At 41.4% G+C, this 25,616-nt stretch overlaps 1 protein-coding gene across 1 annotated transcript in view; it reads right to left on the reverse strand.

The window, feature by feature from the left end:
* Positions 1 to 24,158, reverse strand: part of LOC311110948 (suppressor of cytokine signaling 5-like) — a 44,129-nt gene extending 19,971 nt beyond the window's left edge. Inside the window, exon 1 of the mRNA XM_084153596.1 lies at positions 23,773 to 24,158. The gene's annotated coding sequence lies outside the window, so the exon portion shown is untranslated. The remainder of the gene's footprint in view (positions 1 to 23,772) is intronic.
* Between the last annotated feature and the right edge of the window lie 1,458 nt (positions 24,159 to 25,616).

Below are 25,616 nucleotides of genomic sequence, written 5' to 3' on the forward strand. Positions count from 1 at the left end.
AAAAAGATTTAAAAAAAAAAAAAAGAAAGAAGAATGCCATGCTGGTGGATGGTGACATTTAAATAAAACACAGCCCTGAAACTAAACGTAGGCTGAAAAGAATGTCCACGTCATCTCATAGGAAAAGACACGGAAAGACTCACGGAAACATCCGAAGTCACACATTCAGATTTGGCACTTAAAGCCCAAATATATCATACTTTGACTAAAACGATGACTTATTCACTTGCATCGTTGTGCAACATCATGGGTAAGCTCGAAAAAGTGGATTTCTACTGGTGTGGGTGTTACAGAAGGCAGAATAATTTCTCCAAAACTAAATATAAGTGTTGATATTAGTTGGCAGGGGTCTTTAGTTCAACATTGTGTTTTGATGTATTTCTAATACCTTTTAAGACTTTTTCTGGTAGATGTTTTCTAAGACCCCTTTTCCATCTGTTTGACCAGAATCAAAGCCTTTGCTTTTTAGGAAAGAATTGGCTGTAAAAAATATAGACTCTTTGCTTTCATTTGACATGCTCCTATGAACTTCACATGTTGGTGCATATAGAAATTACCAGCAGTAAACAGGCATTTGCCAGCCAATCAGCAGCCAGGACCAGAACTTCCCATTGAATAATGTGCCAAAACTATATTTTAGTGATGTCTGACCCATCTTGACCTTGCTACAATTAGTGTTGGTATGCGATCGAATAAATAAATTAACAAATCTGGAAGTGATTATCAAAACCAGTCAAAGTGCGTCTTGCAAGTGGGGCCTACTAGATGCTAGTGCACTGTGCTTATATGATTACTATTCATTACACATATGATCAACTAGCCTAAACTGACAATAAGTGCAACTCCAGCCCATAGAAAACCCTGGCTGCGTTGAAACTGAAATGGGCTACTTCTGCTTCTCGACAGCCTAACACACCCATTCTCTAGGGATCCTAGTGATCTAAGGGGGGATTGGAGAGTGGACAAGATTAAGGGAGGAAGCCTTCTCTCTGCCCAGACCAGAGTAAATTAGATATTTATGGTGTGTTACTTTTAGAAAGATCTGTGGGATGGCCAAGAGCCATGGAGGGTCTGTTCTGTTCAAGGCACTCACAGAAGACTTAGTTTTTTCAAATTTTAGTTAGTTAGGCCTACTTGTTTAACCAGAATTATGAGAAAGGCTTAATATCAGACGGATCTAAAGCATGAAACACACAGACTGACGATAGACTGACGATAGACTGCCGATAAGCACTTATCACAGTAGGAGGCCGTTCCTTCTCTTGCTAGAACAAAAGACTTACCTGGTGCATACCGAGGAGCCTGCCGTTTCTACTGTAACGTTATTTTGTAATGTTAACTTGCTAGCTAGCTAGTTGTAACGTTAGCTTGGAAGCTAGCTAGTTGTAACTTTAGCTTGCTAGCTAGCTAGATAGCTAACTTTAGCTTGCTAGCTAGCTTGATAGCTAACTTTAGCTTGCTAGCTAGCTTGATAGCTAACTTTAGCTTGCTAGCTAGCTAGATAGCTAACTTTAGCTTGCTAGCTAGCTAGATAGCTAACTTTAGCTTGCTAGCTAGCTAGATAGCTAACTGAGCAAGTCAGTCACAAACTACATATGAAACGAACGGGGTGTTAAGTGCAGCACAATGCACACAACACAATGCTTTACCAAGCTAGCTATCTGGCCACTGTAGCTAGTAACATAATTCAATCACAATGGATCCGTTTCCATGAAGCAGCTGCCTGTAGCTGGCTGCCGAGAGTCAATGCAGTGTCTTTACTTCACCTAGCTAGTGAATCATGCTGACCATTTAGCTAACGTTAGTCAGCTAGTTAAAAATGTATCTATGGGCTGTATGCGATTGAGAGTGAATTACATTTACTGAACAAAAATGTAAACGCAACATGTAAAGTGTTGGTCCCATTTTTCATGAGCTGAAATAAAAAGATCCCAGTAATGCTCCATACGCACAAAAAGCTTATTTCTCTAAAAATGTGCAGAAATTCGTTTACATCCCTGTAAGTGAGCATTTCTCCGTTGCCAAGATAATCCATCAACCTGACAGGTGTGGCATATCAAGAAGCTGGATAAACAGCGTGACCATTACACAGGTGTGCCTGTAACGCAGTAAAATATTTGAAATTGTCGCGGATGCTACGCTACAGGACTGTTTTGCTAGCACAGACTGGAATATGTTCCGTGATTCATCCAATGGCTTTGAGGAGTATACCATCTCAGTCACTGGCTTCATCAATAAGTGCATCTACGACGTCATCCCCACAGTGACCATACGTACATATCCCAACCAGAAGCCATGGATTACAGGCAACATCCGCACCGAGCTAAAGGCTAGAGCTGCTGCTTTCAAGGAGTGGGACACTAATCCGGACGCTTATAAGAAATCCCGCTATGCCCTCAGACGAACCATCAAACAGGCAAAGCGTCAATACAGGACTAAGATTGAATCCTACTACATCGGCTCTGACGGTCGGCGGATGTGGCAGCGCTTGCAAACTATTACGGACTACAAAGGAAAACCAGCTGCGAGCTGCCCTGTTATGCAAGCCTAACAGACGAGCTAAATGCCTTCTATGCTCGCTTCGAGGCAAGCAACACTGAAGCATGCATGAGAGCACCAGCTGTTCCGTACGACTGTGTGATCACGCTCGCCGTAGCCGATGTGAGCAAGACCTTTAAACAGGTAAACATTCACAAGGCCGCGGGGCCAGATGGATTACCAGGGTGTGTACTCAGAGCATGCGCGGACCAACTGGCAAGTGTCTGACATTTTCAACCTCTCCCTGACCGAGTCTGTAATGCCTACATGTTTCAAGCAGACCACCATAGTCCCTGTGCCCAAGAAAGCGAAGGTAACCTGCCTAAATGACTACCGCCCCATAGCACTCACGTCGGTAGCCATGAAGTGCTTTGAAAGGCTGGTCATGGTTCACATCAACACCATCCCGGAAACCATAGAACCACTCCAATTCGCATACAGCCCAAAAAGATCCACAGATGATGCAATCTCAATCGTACTCCACACTACCCTTTCCTACCTGGACAAAATAAACACCTATGTGAGAATGCTGTTCATTGACTACAACTCCCTTAGATCATTCAACACCATAGTGCCCACTAAGCTAAGGACCCTGGGACAAAAACACCTACCTCTGCAACTGCCATTCAGGGGTGCGTGCTTAGTCCCCTCCTGTACTCCCTGTTCACCCACGACTGTGTGGCCAAGCACGACTCCAACACCATCATTATGTTTGCTGACGACAACAGTGGTAGGCCTGATCACCGCCAACGATGGGACAGCCTATAGGGAGGAGGTCAGAGACCTGGCAGTGTGGTGCCAGGACAACAATCTCTCCCTCAATGTGAGCAAGACAAAGGAGATGATAGTGGACTACAGGAAAAGGAGGGCCTAACAGGCCACCATTAACATCGACAGGGCTGTAGTGGAGTGGGTCGAGAGTTCCAGGTTCCTTGGTGTCCACATCACCAACAAACTATCATGGTCCAAACACACCAAGACAGTCGTGAAGAGGACATGACAACACCTTTTCCCCCTCAGGAGACTGAAAAGATTTGGCATGGGTCCCCAGATCCTCAAAAAGCTATACAGTTGCACCATCGAGAGCATCCTGACCGGTTGCCTCACCACCTGGTATGGCAACTGCTCGGCATCCGACCGTAAGGCGCTCCAGAAGGTAGTGCGTACGGCTCAATACATCACTGGGGCCAAGCTTCCTGCCATCCAGGACCTATATACTAGGCGGTGTCAGAGGAAGGCCCAAAAAATTGTAAAAGACTCCAGTCACCCAAGTCATAGACTGTTCCCTCTCTTTACCCCTACCTACAGTTGAAGTTGGAAGTTTACATACACCTTAGCCAAATACATTTAAACTCAGTTTTTCACAATTCCTGACATTTAATCCTAGTAAAAATTCCCTGTTTTAGGTCAGTTTGGATCACCACTTTATTTTATGAATGTGAAATGTCAGAATAATAGTAGAGAGAATTATTTATTTAAGCTTTTATTTCTTTCATCACATTCCCAGCCCAGTGGGTCAGAAGTTTACATACACTCAATTAGTATTTGGTAGCATTGCCTTTAAACTGTTTAACTTGGGTCAAACGTTTTGGGTAGTCTTCCACAAGCTTCCCACAATAAGTTGGGTGAATTTTGGCCCATTCCTCCTGACAGAGCTGGTGTAACGGTCAGGTTTTTAGGCCTCCTTGCTCGCCTCCATGCCTTTTCAGTTCTGCCCAGAAATGTTCTATAGGATTGTGGTCAGGGCTTTGTGATGGCCACTCCAATACCTTGACTTTGTTGTCCTTAAGCCATTTTGCCACAACTTTGGAAGTATGCTTGGGGTCATTGTCCATTTGGAAGACCCATTTGCGACCAAGCTTTAACTTCCTGACTGATGTCTTGAGATGTTGCTTCAATATATCCACATAATTTTCCTTCCTCATGATGCCATCTATTTTGTGAAGTGCACCAGTCCCTCCTGCAGCAAAGCACCCCCACAGCATGATGCTGCCACCCCCATGCTTTACGGTTGGGATGGTGTTCTTCATCTTGCAAGCATTCCCCTTTTTCCTCCAAACATAACGATGGTCATTATGGACAGTTCTATTTTTGTTTCATCAGACCAGAGGACATCTTCACAAGGTCCTTTGCTGTTGTTCTGGGATTGATTTGCACTTTTCGCACCAAAGTACGTTAATCTCTAGGAGACTCCTTCCTGAGCGGTATGACGGCTGCGTGGTCCCATGGTGTTTATACTTGCGTACTATTGTTTGTACAGATGAACGTGGTACCTTCAGGCGTTTGGAAATTGCTCCCAAGGATGAACCAGACTTGTGGAGGTCTACCATTTTTTTTCTGAGGTCTTGGCCGATTTCTTTTGATTTTCCCATGATGTCAAGCAAAGAAGCACTGAGTTTGAAATCCATTGGAATACATCCACAGGTACTCCAATTGACTCAAATGATGTCAATTAGCCTATCAGAAGCTTCTAAAGCCATGACATAATTTTCTGGAATTGTCCAAGCTGTTTAAAGGCACAGTCAACTTAGTGTATGTAAACTTCTGACCCACTGGAATTGTGATACAGTGAATTATAAGTGAAATAATCTGTCTGTAAACAATTGTTGAAAGAATTACTTAGGACATCTACTTTGTGCATGACACAGACTTTCCAAAACTATAGTTTGTTAACAAGAAATTTGTGGAGTGGTTGAAAAACAAGCTTTAATGACTCCAACCTAAGTGTATGTAAACTTCCGACTTCAACTGTACATGTACAAATTACCTCTACTAACCTGTACCCCCGCACATTGACTCGGTACCCCCTGTATATAGCCTCGTTATTGTTATGTAATTTTGTGTTACTTTTAATTTTTTACTTTAGTTTATTTACTAAATATTTTCTCAACACTATTTCTTGAACTGCATTGTTGTTTAAGGGCTTGTAAGTAAGCATTTCACGGTAAGGTCTACACCTGTGGTATTCGGCGCATGTGACAAATACAATTTGATTATATTTTAGACCAGGGTATTCTACTCTTACACTACGAGGTCCGGAGCCTGCTGGTTTTCTGTTCTACCTGATAATTAATTACAGCAGTCTAAATCAGTCCCTGATTAGTAAGGAACAATGAAAAACACAGTGGAACTGGCTTCGAGGTCCAGAGTTGAGTTTGAGGGGACTAGACCATAAACAGGGTTTGATACTGCGACCTTTTTTTATCATCATGAATTATTAAAACTAGCAATGTGCAATTGACCAAAAATTAACCAACTTCCTGAAGAGGCAACAACGGCACGGGAATGCCCCTGTCTGTGTGTGTCAGGGCTCGACATACAGGGGAATTTTCGGAAACCCTCCGGGCCAGTCGATCATCCCTGTCAGTGGCCCGCTTGGGCCAGTGAAAAAAACATTGTAATAATGCTATTTTCAATCTAGGCTATATCATTTATTAAAAACAGATGGATTCCAGAAGCTGTTCGTTCATTATGTTGATTATTTATCACGCTCGCTGCACACATAGCCTATAGATAATCTGTCGGGCAGAGAGAGCGCCAGCTCTCAAACAGCTGGTTGGTGCGTGGAGTGCAGACTGACAGTGGTAGGGGTATGAAAGATTTTCCAAGTTATGATATCTACCAGTAAATGCTAAGGCAAGAATGGGTATGCAAACCAGGTATTTAAAAAGTTCAAAGTCTTAGTTTAATATTTGCGATGCACAATTCAGTCATCATGGAATAGCCTACCTGTAAAATCAGACATTTCCTCTAGGCTCTTTGGTTCTTGAAAAGTAATCGAAGTTATGGTAGCCGATTTAGAAGTTCTATTGCTCCAATATAATTATTCTGTGATTTCATTTCTGATCAGTTTATGAGAGATGTAGGCACTTTTGTTTGTTTCCCGCCATTTCAATTGAAGTCTGTTGCGTTTGTTGCAGTAAAATCATGTGCAGTTATTATGAGCAAGACAACATTGAATATTGGCTTCAATTTGGTTTTCCATACAAAGCGTTCCATTACAAAGGGAACCCGTTTTTTTTGTCAATTTCTCGTTTTGAAACATGATACTGTAACCCCTCAATAACTCTTCAAAATCTCAAATGGCGAGTGACTAGCTACTAGGCTTGGGCGGTATACCGTATATAATTTGAATATTTGTAGATACTTTTTAAATTAATACCTGCAGTCAACTTGTGCAATACGTTAGGAGATAAAGCAGATTGCGTTGTTAATTTCACCTGTCACATTATTTTACATTACGAAGCTTCCTGTAGTTCCCCAGAACAGTCGAGCCAGTCACGTGTTTGTTTGTAAATAGCACAACGGGAGAAAGCAGGAGCTGGTGAGTCCATAACGTTCTATATCTTTCGGCGAGTCTCTGTTGTGCGGCGCACATGAAGTTACTTGTACGCAATTCACTACTAAATGTTTTCCATTGGCTATCTTATAATGGCTTTCTGCCAGAAGTCAAAGTGCTCTGGATGAGTTATCTGTACAGTTGCCATTTTTTTCCCTGTGCTTCCTACTATGTTTTTTCCCCCTCCTCTGTTCTTCTCCCCTCTGCTCCATGTACACATGCTGCTCTTCCTTCAGAAAAGCATTTATCACAACTTTGTTCATTTGCACAATTTCTCTCGTTCACTTTCACTTGTAAAATGTCCACACTCACCGAAAATGACATTTGGTAGCTACTAGCTATGCTTGTATAACTGAATTAGCTGGATTTGCCACCACATGGACAGACTTCATCAGTGCATTTGTGTGTGGAGCATGCCGTCCATTGAGTCAAGCAATGCCCACATTATTCTGACGTAAAAATAATGTAAATGTCAATGCATAATACCATTGGATAGGCCTATTAAAAAATGCATTATTCTTAAAGTGGTAATGCATACTTTTCTGCATACACTTTGGGGGGAGTTTTTTTACTATAGGCTATTACAACAATTAAATATAAAATGTAGGTCCTTGAAAATGATAAGTGCTTGGAAAACTCCTTGAATTTGACTTGCCAATGTCTGTATGAACCCTGTATAGGCTACTTGCGCATCCCGCAAATGAAAGAAAATCTCCTGCTATTGAAATTACGCACGCATCATTCGCTTTCCTGTCAGATCTTGACCTGGGCCAGTAAGTTTAATGACTTTACTTACATGTTTTAATAAGACAAAAAATATTTGATAAAATGTGAAAAGTCCGGACTGGGCTTAATGGGTACAGAGTGTACCCTTTATGCCCATGGGTGTTCCAAATAAGCCCATCTCTTAAATAATACATCCTAATTCATTTCCACATGTTCAAAACTTACAAACTTACATTTCTTATGTAAAATGAGATTATTTTAATAACTTTAGGGAAGATTAATATTAACGGATCATTACTATTCATCATGAAAGTAGCACTCACAACAGGGGGGTGTCCAATCGTATCAACAGAGATCAATATGGACTTAGACTTTTGTTCTTGCCGACCAGTACACACCTGATTCAACTAATCATAGACTTTAATCAAGACATGATTAGTTGAATCAGGTGTCTTATTGCTTGGTTAGAACACAAACATACACCCACACTGGCCCTCTGTTGATAAGAAGCCATGCAACAAAGACCATAACACACACAACTTCCAATGAATTATTGAAAGCTAACTCACATTTGCTGTACTGCTATTCTAATTACTTCAACTTGTCTTCCTAAAGCCCATCTGAAGACAGTTTCAAATATCCCTCTCTGTGTTTAGGTGGTGGACCAAAAAACGGAATCACCTGGGTGAATGAAAGACGACAACATGACAATGCCGCCAACCAAAAGTGCATGAGTAGTCACCAAATAGTAATCTTCTTGTCCCTCAGTTGTTTGCATTTTTATCCACCACTTGTAGGTCTTTCTATCCCTGATATCCCTCAACCCTGATCTTCTTCTTCTCTCTCCCGCCATCAACGACTACCTGTCCACTCCAAACGTCTTGGAGAGAGTACAGAGATTTCTAATTGTTCCTAATCTTGGTAAAGGCACCATGGCTAGATGCACAGTATGCATTAACTGTAGTTTTTGTGTTACTTAAATCTGAACAAAAGAACATGTATGCTCATGTTCATTGAATATTTGGGACACTATCCCCATGTGTTTCAATGTAAACTGGGCTTAATAGGAGCATACTGGGCTTAATTTAATTGGCACATGTTATTTATGGGGAAAAAGACAGAATAGCAAAGTCTACCCATAAAATATTTGGTAAATATACACTATAGACTACAATATTATGCAAAGCTATTATTTATCATATTGAACAATTTTGTTTTATTGTCAATTACATTCTGTATAGAGGGAGTGCTTTTTGTGTTATGTGTACCCATTAAGCTCACCTAAGATAAATGTCAAATTTACAAAAATGGTATCTATGTATAACAATGCAAGGTTCATTTAACAGTAAAATAAGACCAAATCCATTTTTAAAATGTAGGCTGTGAATGGATGAAATCTATTATCTTGTTGTAGTTCACCAAGTTATGCTGCTACTGTGAGACTGACATGCAGGCACGACTGCTAGCATGAAAAGCACATTTTCAAATTGGTCAAGAAATAGTCATGAATGCTCATGAAATATACTATCATGTGCATATATCAGCACATTCGTCTCTTAATTTTAGATAATGTATGATCACTTACAGTGGGGAAAAAAAGTATTTAGTCAGCCACCAATTGTGCAAGTTCTCCCACTTAAAAAGATGAGAGAGGCCTGTAATTTTCATCATAGGTACACGTCAACTATGACAGACAAAATGAGGAAAAAAAATCCAGAAAATCACATTGTAGGATTTTTAATGAATATATTTGCAAATTATGGTGGAAAATAAGTATTTGGTCACCTACAAACAAGCAAGATTTCTGTCTCTCACAGACCTGTAACTTCTTCTTTAAGAGGCTCCTCTGTCCTCCACTCGTTACCTGTATTAATGGCACCTGTTTGAACTTGTTATCAGTATAAAAGACACCTGTCCACAACCTCAAACAGTCACACTCCAAACTCCACTATGGCCAAGACCAAAGAGCTGTCAAAGGACACCAGAAACAAAATTGTAGACCTGCACCAGGCTGGGAAGACTGAATCTGCAATAGGTAAGCAGCTTGGTTTGAAGAAATCAACTGTGGGAGCAATTATTAGGAAATGGAAGACATACAAGACCAGTGATAATCTCCCTCGATCTGGGGCTCCACGCAAGATCTACCTCATGGGGTCAAAATGATCACAAGAACGGTCAGCAAAAATCCCAGAACCACACGGGGGGACCTAGTGAATGACCTGCAGAGAGCTGGGACCAAAGTAACAAAGCCTACCATCAGTAACACACTACGCCGCCAGGGACTCAAATCCTGCTTAAGCCAGTACATGTCCAGGACCGTCTGAAGTTTGCTAGAGTGCATTTGGATGATCCAGAAGAGGATTGGGAGAATGTCATATGGTCAGATGAAACCAAAATATAACTTTTTGGTAACAACTCAACTTGCATCCAAAGATCACCATACCTACTGTGAAGCATGGGTGTGGAAACATCATGCTTTGGGGCTGTTTTTCTGCAAAAGGACCAGGACGACTGATCCGTGTAAAGGAAAGAATGAATGAGGCCATGTATCGTGAGATTTTGAGTGAAAACCTCCTTCCATCAGCAAGGGCATTGAAGAAGAAAACGTAACTGGGTCTTTCAGCATGACAATGATCCCAAACACACCGCCTGGGCAACGAAGGAGTGGCTTCGTAAGAAGCATTTCAAGGTCCTGGAGTGGCCTAGCCAGTCTCCAGATCTCAACCCCATAGAAAATCTTTGGAGGGAGTTGAAAGTCTGTGTTGCCCAGTGACAGCCCCAAAACATCACTGCTCTAGAGGAGATCTGCATGGAGGAATGGGCCAAAATACCAGCAACAGTGTGTGAAAACCTTGTGAAGACTTACAGAAAACGTTTGACCTGTGTCATTGCCAAAGGGTATATAACAAAGTATTGAGAAACTTTTGTTATTGACCAAATACTTATTTTCCACCATAATTTGCAAATAAATTCATTAAAAAATCCTACAATGTGATTTTCTGGATTTTTTTTCCTCATTTTGTATGTCATAGTTGACGTGTACCTATGATGAAAATTACAGGCCTCTCATCTTTTTAAGTGGGAGAACTTGCACAATTGGTGGCTGACTAAATACTTTTTTTCCCCACTGTATCTGAGAAGGTACTAAAGAATATCAGAAAAATATGTATCTGAGGGTGGCCTCAACACCAAAGTTTTTTTGCAGCTTTGAAATTGGCCACTAGCGGGAACTGACACATAATTGTCAATAACTTAATAATACATTTTTATAAAAGTGTGATTTTGAGCGCTAAAACAAACAAAAAACGGGGGAAATCACAGTCCTTCTCATCACTTTTTTTCCATGGTATCAAGTATCTTTTTTTCAAATTCTGCCCTCTAGAGGATTGCAAAAAATAACATATGGCACTTTGAAATCTGCAAAAAAATACATTTTGCACTTTATTTGAAGTCTCTTTTCTTTGCAGTAAATCTATTCAAATCAATGCAATAGCACAAGGGCATGTTCATTTAAAGGATGGCTAGTCATGATTAGCCTGGTTCTGTATGGAATGCAGGCACATTATGGGACATTGGGCGGCAGGTAGCTTAGTGGTTAAGAGCGTTGTGCCAGTAACCGAAAGGTCGCTGGTTCTAATCCCCGAGCCGACTAGGTGAAAAATCTGTCGATGTGCCCTTGAGCAAGGCACTTAACCCTAATTGGTCCTGTAAGTCGCTCTGGATAAGAGTGTCTGCTAAATGACTAAAATGTAAATGACAGGTCATTATCAATTATTTAAAAAATATATATGTACAAAATTGCTGCTTTATATGTACAACAAAAAAGGTATTAGCTGTGTGAACACAAATGAGATTGACTGCTGACACTCTGTTCAGAAGTACTGTCGTCATGCAAACGTTTGACAATTCTACCCAGGGCTCTATGCTAACTATTTTTACATGGAGCACGTGTGTACCTAAAAGTTGGAAAATGTAGGCGCACATAGGGCTGTTATGGTGACTGTATAACTGACACACCGGCGGTTACGAGTCCTGACGGCAGTCAAATTGAACGTGACTGTTTAGTCACGGTAATTAGGCTTCTGTTTGCTGCTCTGATGCTGCTGATGGTCATTAGTAGCCTACCAAACTTGCTAACTGTCTGGCACTCAGCACTCTATTGTCCCTCTAAATCACTCTGACATTAATGCAAAATCTAATCAAACACTTTATGAGAGCCCATGAGCTCATGTTGCGCAACATTTCTATAGGCTATGCAATTGCTTGAGGAAAGTGTGATGGCCTCTATTGAAGAGAGGAGGATCCAATCAGCTTTCTATAGGCTAGGCCTACTATAATTATTTCTCAACTTTACTCATATTAAGCACATTGCTCCTCTTTATGTCAGGAGTATAGCCTACCTGGCTGGCATGAAAATGAACCACGAGAGAAGCATCCTCCATTTGCTATTTAAGTGCATAGATGACATTTCTTTGCCTGCTGCCCCCGTTTCGAGACAGGTGCATGATAATGGTCCATTCTAAATCAAACAAATTTGTGGACAGGTGTCTTTTATACAGGTAACAAGCTGAGATTAGAAGCACTCCCTTTAAGAGTGTGCCCCTAATCTCAGCTCGTTACCTGTATAAAAGACACCTGGGAGCCAGAAATCTTTCTGATTGAGAGGGGGTCAAATACTTATTTCCCTCATTAAAATGCTAATCAATTTATAACATTTTTGACATACGTTTTTCTGGATTTATTTTTTATTATTCTGTCTCTCACTGTTCAAATAAACCTACCATTAAAATTATATACTGATCATGTCTTTGTCAGTGGGCAAACGTACAAAATCAGCAGGGGATCAAATACTTTTTCCCCCTCACTGTATGGCATAGTCAGATCAGGGCCTAACATAAGGACAACTCAGAGTATGCTATTCTGTTCTTCTGAAATAACATTTTCTTCATTTAATGTTTCCTTAAACCTGTCGATTGTGATGGTGTAGGCTATATTACATGGATTTATTAGACTTTTAAAAATGTAGATGTTCCAAAACGTCTGCATCAGTGGCTTGTAGGCTATGCATGGAAGCCAGGACATGCTAAATGTGTTTGTTAATTAACGGATTTGGCTTAGTTTTAGATTAAGCATTAAGAAATGCTTGAGGCCATGACTGAATTCAAACGTGAGTTGGTTTTGGGGTATGGTTTGATGTGGGCGTCTCATGTGTGTTTGCAGGTTGGAAGAGTTAGCCAAATTATTTCGCCAATTAGCTTCAGCCGGCTGGTGTGTGACCGTGGCAAAGTCGAGTTGACTTTGGATAGCCAATCTCCGGGGCTAGTTGGGACTGTCAATAAATTACAAAATGTTCATGAAATGAAGAAAACATTAATAAAATTGACGCCAGCCAATTGTCCAGGAGGACAAAAAAAAGCATGCTTCCCATTCGCCATTAAAGTGCAGAGGCAACTAGGCAGGCTTCAGCACATCACACACCACTTTGCAATGAGCTGGAGGCAGTATGCATTTTGAAAACATATACTTACTTGTTTGAAACCTGAACGTTTTACTACATATTATGAGGCATGTCTTACCTTACTTCAAAGTAGCCTAGCCAAAAATCAACCCAAACGTGCAGGCAATTATTTTATAAAGACTTCCATAGTCTAGTTAGATCTCCCCACTTTCTAACTGATATTTTCATGTCTGTCACATGAAACCGCTCACAATTTTGTTTCCCCGCTAATTGTTTTATGGAACGAACATTCGCACATAGCTGCACTTATAATGTGAACGAATAGTTTATCAACACTTTTTATTAAACATTTGGTTGTATGAGCCTCATTGCTTTTATGGATATAGCCTAGGCCTATTGGTTGAATGAATTTGGGATCTATCATAGCACTGTCCCAGAGTCTTTTTGGAAGTGGCTATTTCTTTCTCGCACAGAACGACAAGCTAACCAATAGAATAGGTAAACTTTTATACTATGGGGGATAGTAGATTAACATAGGCTAGTGATTTTGCTGTTAGTTACTCGTCTCGTTGGCTGAGGAAAAGTAAATGTGGACAGTTATAACATAAGCACCTTTATAATAATAATAAAGCATTCCATGCATCCTCACATTTGCGGACTAACATTTTTACGCATGTTACAGCCTTATTCTAAAATTAATAAAATAAAAAATAATCTCATCAATCTACACACAATACCCCATAATGACAAAGTGAAAAAAGCTTGACATTTCTGCAAATATCTTATTTACATAAGTATTGCTATTAGACTCGAAATTGAGCTATAATTTCCATTGATCATCCTTGAGATGTTTCTACAACTTGATTGGAGTCCACCTGTGGTAAATTCAATTGATTGGACATGATTTGGAATGGAACAAACCCGTCTATAGAAAAGGTCCCACAGTTGACAGTGCAGGTCAGAGCAAAAACCAAGCCATGGGGTTGATGTAATTGTCTGTAGAGTTCCGAGACTGGATTGTGTTGAGGCACAAATCTTGGGAAGGGTACCAAAACGTTTCTGCAGCATTGAAGGTCCCCAAGAACACAGTGGCCTCCATCATTCTTAAATGAAGACGTTTGGAACCACCAAGACTCTTCCTAGAGCTGGCCGCCCGGCCAAACTGAGCAATCGTGGGGAGAAGGGCCTTGGTCAGGGAGGTGACCAAGAACCCGATGGTCACTCTGACAGAGCTCCAGAGTTCCTTTGTGGAGATGGGAGAATCTTCCAGAAGGACAACCATCTCTGCAGCACTCCACCAATCAGGCCTTTATGGTAGAGTGGCCAGACGGAAGCCACTCCTCAGTAAAAAGGCAAGACAGCCCGCTTGGAGTTTGCCTTAAAGGCACCTAAAGATTCTCAGACCATGAGAAACAGGATTCTCTGGTCTGATGAAACCAAGATTAAACTCTTTGGCCTGAATGCCAAGCGTCACGTCTGGAGTAAACTTGGTACCATCCTTATGGTGAAGCATGTGGTGGCAGCATCATGCTGTGGGATGTTTTCAACAGCAGGGACTGGGAAACTAGTCAGGATCGAGGGAAAGATGAATGGAGCAAAGTACAGAGAGATCCTTGATGAAAACCTGATCCAGAGCACTCAGGACCTCAGACTGGGGTGAAGGTTCACCTTTCAACAGGACAACGACCCTAAGCACACAGCCAAGACAACACAGGAGTGGCTTTGGGACAAGTCTCTGAATGTCGTTGAGTGGCCTAGCCAGAGCCCGGACTTGAACCCGATCGAACATCTCTGGAGAGACCTGGAAATAGCTGTGCACCGACGCTCCCCATCCAAACTGACAAGAGTTTGAGAGGATCTGCAGAGAAGAATGGGAGAAACTCCCCAAATACAGGTGTGCCAAGCTTATAGCGTCATACCAAAGAAGACTCGAAGCTGTAATCGCTGCCAAAGGTGCTTCAACAAAGTACTGAGTAAAGGGTCTGAATACTTATGTAAATGTGCTAAAGTTTTTTTTTTATATACATTTGCAAACATTTCTAAAAACCTGTTTTTGCTTTGTCATTATGGGGTATTGTGTGTAGACTGATGAGAAAAATAAAATAAACAGTTCATCCATTTTAGAATAAGCCTGTAACGTAACAAAATGTGGAAAAAGTAAAGGCGTCTGAACACTTTCATACACTGTATGTAAGATAGCCTACTATTCCTAATGTGATGATTAGATAGTCATAATTTAGGATAATAACATAACGCAATCACTGTTCGCTAAAAAAACAGTTCAATGCAGCACGTAGCAGCTTGGAGTAGGCCTAGGCTATAGGCGATATCAGATAGGAGAAGATATATAGACTTTCTCTGCACAGGAAAATGTTGGCCTGTTATTAAAACAGATTTTACTTCACTTTATTTGACTGGAGACATTAGTAGAATCTTTTTAATACAACAACATTTTTAGGGTAGCCTACTCTGCTGACACTGACAGACAAATAAATAAACTTTGTATGATCCATATATTAGGCCTACAAAAAGGGGAGAAACAAATACAATATTTACATTTACATTTTAGTCATTTAGCAGACGCTCTTATCCAGAGCGACTTACAGTTAGTGAATACATATTTTTTTATACTGGCCCCCCGTGGGAATCGAACCCACAACCCTGGCGTTGCAAACGCCATGCTCTATCAACTGAGCTACATCCCTGCCGGCCATTCCCTCCCCTACCCTGGACGACGCTGGGCCAATTGTGCGCCGCCCATGAGTCTCCCGGTCGCGGCCGGCTGCGACAGAGCCTGGATTCGAACCAGGATCTCTAGTGGCACAGTTAGCACTGCGATGCAGTGCCTTAGACCACTGCGCCACTCAGGAGTATGACATCCATCTAATCTGGAGGAGTAAATTATTGTCCAAAAACAAGAAAACGTGGCACTGACCCAATGATAAAGACAGTGAATATGTACATTCACCGGGGATATGGCCAATGTTCTCCGCTGGAGACATTAAGGTGAGATTTATCTTTACGGCAATAGCCATTTGTTTTCCAAATAGTTTTTCTATGACTATTTTCAAATATTGCGATATGCCTGGCTGGGTCTCTCTGCTTTTCACTGACAGTCGCAACTCAATAATCATCTATTTGGTATTTGCCACGCACTCTGCCCATATTGCGGGCCCTTTCGACTGTAGGCTTCGCGATTTTGAAACAATACACCAGTTATTTATTTTTTAAGAAGCTAATGATCCTCTGTGGTCAAATCATGCTTTCTGGTATAGTAGCCTATTTTGAATTATTTTATTTATTTATGTGTAGAAAGGAGTAAGCTAATTAGGCTATATAATTTTGGCAATTTACTTCACTTTAGGGAAAGCTTAGCTTCCCCTAACCTTATGGATGCGCTGCTTATGTATTCTAACATCTTCAAATTGCTCATCGGAATTCGGTAAGAGTGTCACATGCTGTTGCATCCGAGTTGCATGTTCTGTTAAGATAAATTACCATAAACTAAATGTGATTTCTGTCATTCTGAGAACCGTGGGTGGACGCCCTAATCAGGCTATGCAACCAATGTATATCGATCCGAGAAACCCCAACACACACACTTTCCCACTCACCACATTCGCTGCTGCTAGTCACTTTACCCCTACCTACAGTGCCTTCAGAAAGTATTCACACCCCTTTACTTTTTCCACATTTTGTTGTGTTACAGCCTGAATTTAAAATGGATTAAATTGACATTTTTGGTCACTGGCCTACACACAATACCCCATCATGTCATAGTGGAATTATGTTTTTCAGCATTTTTACTAATTAACTAAAAATGAAAACCTGAAATGTCTTGAGTCAATAAGCATTAAACTCCTTTGTTATTGCAAGCCTAAAGTTCAGGAGTAAAAATGTACTTAACAAGTCACATAAGTTGGATGGACTCACTTTGTGTGCAATAATAGTGTTTAACATGATTTTTGAACGACTACTTCATCTCTGTACCCCACACATACAATAATTTGTAAGGTCTCTCAGTCGAGCAGTGAATTTCAAACACAGATTTAACCACAAAGACCAGGGAGGTTTTCCAGTGCCTCGCAAAGAAGGGCACCTATTGGTAAATGGGTAAAAAAGAAAAAAAGCAGACACTGAATATCCCTTTGAGCATGGTAAAGTTATTAATTACACTTTGGATGGTGTATCAATACACCCAGTACCTACTAAGATACAAGCGTCCTTCCTAACTCAGTTGCCGGAGAGGAAGGAAACCGCTTATGGATTTCACCATGAGGCCAATGGTGACTTTAAAACAGTTAGAGTTTAATGGCTGTGATAGGAGAAAACTGAGGATGGATCAACAACATTGTAGTTACTTTACAATACTAACCTAATTGACAGAGTGAAAAGAAGGAAGCCTGTACAGAATACAAAGTATTCCAAAATATGCATTCTGTTTTCAACAAGGCACTAAAGTAATACTGCAAAAAAACGTGGCAACACAATTAACTTTTTGTCCTGTTATGTTTGGGGCAAATCCAATACAACACATTAGAGTACCACTCTCCATATTTTCAAGCATAGTGGTGGCTGCATCATGTTATGGACTGGGGACCTGTAATCATTAAGGACTGGGGAGTTTTTCAGAATAAAAAATAAACGGAATGGAGCTAAACACAGGCAATATCCTAAAGGAAAACCTAGTTCAGTCTGCTTTCCACCAATACTGGAAAATGAATTCACCTTTCAGCAGGCCAATAACCTAAAACACAAGGCCAAATCTACACTGGAGTTACTTACTAAGAAGACCGTGAATTTTCCTGAGTGGCAGAGTTTTCACTTAAAGGGGAATTTCACCCTGGCTCTGCCACAGCATATAGTCATTGCTATATTAACAACATTATGTTTTTATCACAAACATCACAATTATCCAAACAGCAAGCTAGAACCAGTGTTGCCAACTTAGCGACTTTGTCGCTATATTTAGCGAGTATTAAGACCCCTCTAGCGACACATTAAAAAAAAATAGACTAGCGACAAATCTAGTGACTTTTTCTGGTGTTATTGGAGACTTTTGGAGACTCTGACGTGAAAGCACATATCGTTCTTACTCTTCTCAACGAGCAGCGGGTGCTGCCGTGGGCCCCACCCCCGTCCCAAAGCACTCACAGGCGGCCCAGTTCTCGCGCAGCAGTCCCTCCCAGCTGCAGTCAGAGCAGGAGATGTTCACCCCTCCGCGTCCAGACTGCAAATGAATCGCGCATGCGGGAAGCAGCCGCTGGCTGATCCCGCCCTGGCTTACATTCAGGGCGGGATGAAAATGTAAAATGTTCTTTGTCTAAAATAAATCACTGCACAAAAATAAATTACTGCATTTGACTCACACAGCCTCAGTCACTTATTCACCTCGTCCACTGTGTGTGTGCCTCTCTGTGACATAAGCTAAACATCTAGCTGGCTAGCTCATCATGTCTCAGTCTAAACTGTACACTCAAAAATACAGAAAGGAGTGGGAATCAAACCCTGAATTCAAAGGCTGGTTGAAGCCGTTTCTTGGAGATGATACACGGGCATACTGCCTGTATTGTAAGGCTGATTTCTACGCCAAACTTAGTGATGTAAAAAAACCATTTACAAGCTGACGGCTAAGATAGCTCAATTTACAGTAAGCATGGTATAAACATGAATTGAGTAGTATTTGTATAATTTGTGTTATGGGGTTACAGGTGGTTAGAGGTAGCCTGAGGACCACAAAGTACCTTCCAGACTATGTAATCAATTTAGTGTACCCCTCTTATCTTTTTGTAAAACGGGAGTCATTCCACAGTCCCCTGCTGAAAAATACCCCAAAGCGGGGGCATGATGGAGCGGACACACTGTGCGGTTATGGAGCACAACAAGATTGTGGGACAGAAACCAGCAAGGGACACTGAAAGACTACAACCGTAATGCAGATTCTCAAAACACAATACAAAGACGTCTACAAAATTCCCCTGCAAGGGGCTACTATTGACAAGAATGATCTTGCACTCCCTAGTGGCGCAGCGGTCTAAGGCACTGCATCACTACAGTCGGGTTCGATCCCAGGCTGTGTCATAACCGGCCATGACCGGGAGTCCCATAGGGCGGCGCACAATTGGCCCAGTGTCATGAGGGTTTGGCCAGGGGGGGCTTTACTTGGCTCATCGCGCTCTAGCGATTCCTTGTGGCGGGCCAGGCGCCTGCAGGCTGACTGCGGTCGTCAGTTGAGCGGTGTTTCCTCCGACACATTGGTGCAGCTGGCTTCTGGGTTAAGCGGGGGGGGTGTTAAGGGCGGTTTGGCGGGTCATACAGTGTGCATCCTTGTTGATATGTAAGTACATATTTCATATCTTTCAGGTGTTTATGTCTGAAGATGCACTCTGTGACGATAATTTCATATTTACAGTTATGCTAATTAGTAGTTTATACTGCGAGCTAGCTATTGTGAGCTGGCTAGCTCTGGTTTGGTTGTCATATCATTTCGGACATTTAACCCTGTCTTTGTAAAGGATAATGTCCCTCAGTGCGTTGTTTATATGCCCTGTAATTGTATAGGTGTATGGTACATCATTATATGGGTATTCCATTGCATTTCACTGTTTAGAGGTATTCAAGTTCATTGTGCAGTTGTAGCCTGTACTGAAGATGATGGTGCTATGCTTTGTAGTACACGTGTGGCTGCATCCCTTTGATCTCAAATTAGTGCAGTCACAGTCATGTTGTATTGCTCTGTCTGGTCCTGTATAGCATTAAGTCATCATAGTCATGTTATAGCCATGCATATTGTTTATAAGAGATGTGAATTGGAGATTGTATTCTGTCAGTATGAAAAAAAAAAAAAAAGTATGCACTCACTACCTAACTGTAAATCGCTCTGGATTAGAGCGTCTGCTAAATGACTAAAATGTCAATGTAAATATTTCCCAGGACGCATGACTCGACCTTCGCCACTCTCGAGCCCGTTGGGGAGTTGCAGCGATGAGACAAGATCGTAATTGGATATCACGAAATTGGGGAGAAAAAAAGGGGGTAAAATACAACAAAAATGATTATAATATGAATGGGCTGGGGGAGGTTTACAGACAGTACTTTGAGATGAGGAAGGGGGTTTCGGTTATGCTTAGACAGTAAATGTATTGTTGTGTATGAGAGCGATTGAGGTGCCATTTCTCCCCAATCTCCCATACACAACACTTCATACTGTGTAAGGACTGCCTTCCTAAGACTTTTCACACCTTCTTTATCGTCTCTAAACAATACGCTAGCCGGTCCCATTCGGTTGATACCTTTACCAACAAAGGTGTGTTGCCCTAAGTCCCTTCCACAGAAAGTGTAAAATGCTAAGACCACAACCATGTCTTTCCAGGAGACGTGCAGTACCAGCAAATCTTCTGCAAGAGGACCAAACAGTTGGTGGTTAAGAAGCCCTACGCCACTTTCGGCAGAGTCTTATCCAGCTGGCCGTTCACCGCAAACAGGACAAGTCAATCACCATAAGCACAAAGAGTCTCAGCTTCCCCAGCCCACCACTGCCAGTGTACCGGAGACGGATAAAGGACTATGGCTGCGTTTACACAGGGAGCCCAATTCTGATATTTATTTCTCACCAATTGGTCTTTTGACAAATCAGATCAGTTCTGAAAAAGATCTGATGTGATTAAGATCAATTAGTGGAAGAAATATCATAATTGGGCTGCCTGTGTAAACACAGCTAATTATAAGAATCAGGTGTGCTAGATTAGGGTTGGAGTGAAAACCTACAGGACGGTAGATCTCCAGGAACAGGGCTGGAGAGCCCTGATTTAGAACCACCATAAAATAAATATGGATATTTTCTATCAATCTTTGAAAGTTTTCTGCCCTTATGGATTTACATAATATATTTATATAAGCTGTACAGGGCTCTGTAGCATCAAACAGATGCTAGACATTCAGATATCGAAAGGATGTTTATTTGTCAAAATCTAAAATACTGTAGAGTGTACACTATTTAATGATAACTCAAGAGAACTGGGTATTCAACAATGTTATATGGTAAAAGTAACATACAAAAAAAAGAGTATGAACAGTGTAGTACAGTTCAGTGTCCGAGTGTGTCTCAGGTGTGGAGACACACATGCGCAGAGAACTGTAGTTACAGATTGTTACACCAGAAAATGTGATTTCCCCAAAGATTTTAGCCGACATCTTGTCTGTTTCAAGTCTTCTCTCATTGATCGAGACAGGTGGGTGTCCACCCAAATGTGCTGCATGTCATGATGACAGAGACCTGTCTCAATCAATGAGTGAGAAGACTTGAAATAGATACGATGGCGGCGCATATATTGTTGGATTACTTCGAGGAATTTTTATTTTAATAACGGAGCACTTTCTAAACTCAAACTGAGCCCCTGCAACTGGACACTGACATTTTATGAGACTCAAATCAAATTTGATTGGTCGCATACACATATTTAGCTGATGTTATTGCGGGTGTAGCGAAATGCTTGTGTTCCTAGCTCCAACAGTGCAGTAATATCTAACAATTCACAACAATACACACAAATCTAAAAGTAAAAAAATGTAATTAAGAAATATAGGAATATTAGAACGAGCAATGTCAGAGTCCGGAGTGTGTGTGTGTGTATATATACATACATACACACACACATACACACAGTACCAGTCAAAAGTTTGGACACACAACATATGTGGGAACTCCTTCAAGACTTTTGGAAAAGCATTCCTCATGAAGCTGGTTGAGAGAAAGGGTGGCTATTTGAAGAATCTCAAATATAACATATTTTGATTTGTTTAACACTTTTTTGGTTACTACATGATTCCATGTGTTATTTCATAGTTTTGATGTCTTCACTATTATTATACAATGTAGTAAATACTAAAAATAAAGAAAAACCCTTGAATGAGTAGGTGTTCTAAAACCGGTAGTGTATATATTTTTAAAAGGCACCCTATCTGACCACCTTGTCCTGAACACAGGAGTTCCACAAGGTTGTGTCATGTCACCTCTCCTGTTCTCCATATACACTAATGAAATTGCATGCAACAACTGCGACCTCATCAAATATCCGGACGACATGGCTCTGGTTGCATACTTGGAGGGCAAGTCTAGCTCAAGCTACTCCCAGTTCATTGACTGCCTTGTAACGTGGATTGACAATAGCTTCCTTGACCTCAATTTTACCAAGACTAAAGAACTGTAGCTTGGAGGTAAGCTGGGGAACAACGGAAGTCCCTCTTTCGAGCATGTCACCATGAAAGGCTGGGACGTGGAACACGTCACATTTTAAATACTTTGGGACAATTTAAGACCACAAACTTAACTTCCAGGAAAACAATTACCTCATTATCAAAAAGGCAAGTCAGTGTCTCTTCCTACTTTGGAAGCTAATAAGTAAATGCAAGCAAACACACACACTGATCATGGTGTACACTTGATTGAGAGTGTTCTCATTTTCAACATTTCTTCCTGGTATGGGACTTTCTCACTCAGGAACAGGAGTAACCTGGCATAATTTGTCAATCAGGCCAGCAAAACAGCGGGCAGGAAACAGCCACAACTCCAAGAAGTGTACACAGAACATCACAAGGAAAGCACTCCAGGTCTTCAACGACAACACCCACCCACTGCACGCATCCTTCCAAATGCAGTGACAATCCTGAATAAGACTCTGATGAACTGACATGTACATGTTTAGTGTGTGTAATGTGTATGTTTAATGTCTGCTTTTATCCTTTTACTGTAAGCCAGAGCGCCTAAGACACTTTTCCATTCTGTGCAAACTTAATGGACAATCAAGTTCTCTTATCTTAAATAATATGCCAGTATAGCCTTGGGATAGAATAGCCCTACAATAATCAGACGTTTCAGGTTACTGCATGACAATGACAATGGTGGAAGACATACTGGGACACAGATTGGATTCGTTCCATTCATTATTATATAAACATGTAGTGAAACACTTCACAATAGCATTAATTAGGATATGGTGCTTGCACAGAACGACATCAGCTATAACGTTTTCTATAATTTGGACCATTCATTGGATTGGTGAGGTAGGCTATAACCTAATAACCTAACGTTAGCCTAATTTACAACCTAATTGCTAAATATTTTCTAGACAATATTAATGAGTTTGATTGTGAGATTAGTATTTGACAACCTAATATTTAGGCAATCATAAACTAATATTGCATGAGAGATAGATGAGATAGGGCCATTTAAACCAATGTAGCAGTGCCAAATCGAGGCCTATCCTCGGTCAGACAGCACTGGTTAACTCTGTTTAACTATCTACAGTAGCTAGTTAGCTACTGCTACCACTGGACGTTGACAATAGTTGGCATTACATCATGACCTGTAAGTAAGGATCTGTATAATGCGATATGTTTTTGAAATGATGTAGGAGTTGTGATAATATACCTCAGTAGATCGATGGTAACATTATGCAAAAAAAAATACGACAGATCACCCTTCCTCCAAACAAATGGCTGCATTTCGCAAATAACGGTGTCTAGTTAGCTAGCTGGATGCTAACGTGAGCCAACATCGAGTTGGTCTGCTAGCTAATTAGCTAGCTAGGATGAACAAATCTAATACGAAATTACACAGACAGACGTACACAATACGGTTATTTAGCGACATAAAGTAGCTAAATTACATGTATTCCGTAATTATTCATGGTTATTAATATTCTCAACTTACCCTTTTGTCTTTTATAAACACTACTCAACAGTTCTCTTTGTCTGCAAAAAATGGCTATCAAGATAAGTCAGGCACATATCCCCCTTGAGCTCCACGGTGTCGAACGAAACACAAAAACGTACGCGGGCCCTTTTCAATGTCATTCCGAATGGTCTTTCTAATACCTAAGACAATGTATATTTTAAATAAAAACTCTAAAATGATACATAAAAGTGAGAAACCCGGTTCTTTCTCTTGGCCGACACTTCTCTTCGGCCGTGGTGGTCGTTCCTGTTCCTGACAGCCAATACCGTCGCTAAGCAAAGCCGAGAAAAGAAGGGGCGTTCAGTGTGGATTGCAGGCGGGTAGAGAATGGCAACATGGAACTCCAATGGGGAAAGCAGGACGAGAGCGAGCTTCTGATGGTGGATACTGTAGGGAAAGTCCATGCCTGTGGCCCAGCATGACAGACACTGCATATCGCCTGTGGGCAGGCATGACAGGCACTGCATATCGCCAATGACAGCAGAGTAGGAAATCAAGTAGTGGCCTGTTGGCATTTACTTGGAAACGTGGAGAGGCCCCGCGTGTCTCGGTTGATTCGTGTCAATTTGCTCGAGGCAAACAGCAGGTTATATTGGAGGGGCCTGGGAGTGATCATTTCAGTAGCTAATGGGAGACTGGGTTGCTCTCTGCCTGAAAGGTTATTCTGTTGTAATAGTTCCACCCGCCAAATCCTGAATGATTTAATTTACTTTGTACCAATACATTCAACAATGGGCTATGTTATTTCACTTTGATTTTATTGATGTAGGCCAATAGAAATTATATATTCTTACAGCCTATATTACTAGTGACTTCAGTTGACTGATTCAGGGCTCCAGTCTGCGATCATAGCCTAGTCGCATTTTGCGACCCTTTGACTTGGCTGTGCGAGTTAAATGTTTAATTGGTCGCAATGGTGCGAGGTGGACATTCTATCTGCTCGCCTCAATCAAAACGTCCTATTTTGGGGGCAGATAAAACCATGATTCTGTCAAACAGTAAAGTGCGTTATCCTCATGATTCCTGCAATGAATGTGTCTGCCCAGCCGCCTGTTTCACACAATGTTTTACAATCAAAATACTTTTGGTTATGTAGTGTATGTGGACACCTGTTCGTCGAAAATCTCATTCCAAAATCATGGGCATTAATATGGAGTTGGTCCCCCCTTTGCTGCTATAACTCTTCTGGGAAGGCTTTCCATTCAGCCACAAGTGCATTAGTGAGATCGGGCACTGATGTTGGGTGATTAGGCCTGGCTAGCAGTCGGCGTTCCAATTCATCCTAAAGGTGTTCGATGGGGTTGAGGTCAGGGCTCTGTGCAGGCCAGTCAAGTTCTTCAACACCGATCTCGACTAACCATTTCTGAATGGACCTTGCTTTGTGCACGGGGGCATTGTCATGCTGAAACAGTTGCCACAAAGTTGGAATCGTCTAGAATGTCATTGTATGTTTACATTTTAGTCATTTTAGCAGACGCTCTTATCCAGAGTGACTTACATATGAGCAATTAGGGTTAAGTGCCTTGCTTAAGGGCACATCGGCAGATTTTTCACCTAGTCGGCTCGGGGATTAGAACCAGCGACATTTCGGTTACTGGCACAACGCTCTTACCCACTAAGCTACCTGCCGCCCTAGCTATATTGTAGCGTTAAGATTTCCCTTCACTGGAACTAAGAGGCTTAGCCCGAACCATGAAAAAAAGCCCCTGACATTATTCCTCCTCCACCAAACTTTGCAGTCAGCACTATGCTTTGGGGCAGGTAGCGTTCTCCTGGCATCCGCTAGACCCCGATTTGTCCGTCTTACTGCCAGATGGAGA

The sequence above is a fragment of the Coregonus lavaretus genome (assembly GCF_964263955.1).
Source record: "Coregonus lavaretus genome assembly, chromosome: 36".
Lineage (NCBI taxonomy): Eukaryota > Metazoa > Chordata > Actinopteri > Salmoniformes > Salmonidae > Coregonus > Coregonus lavaretus.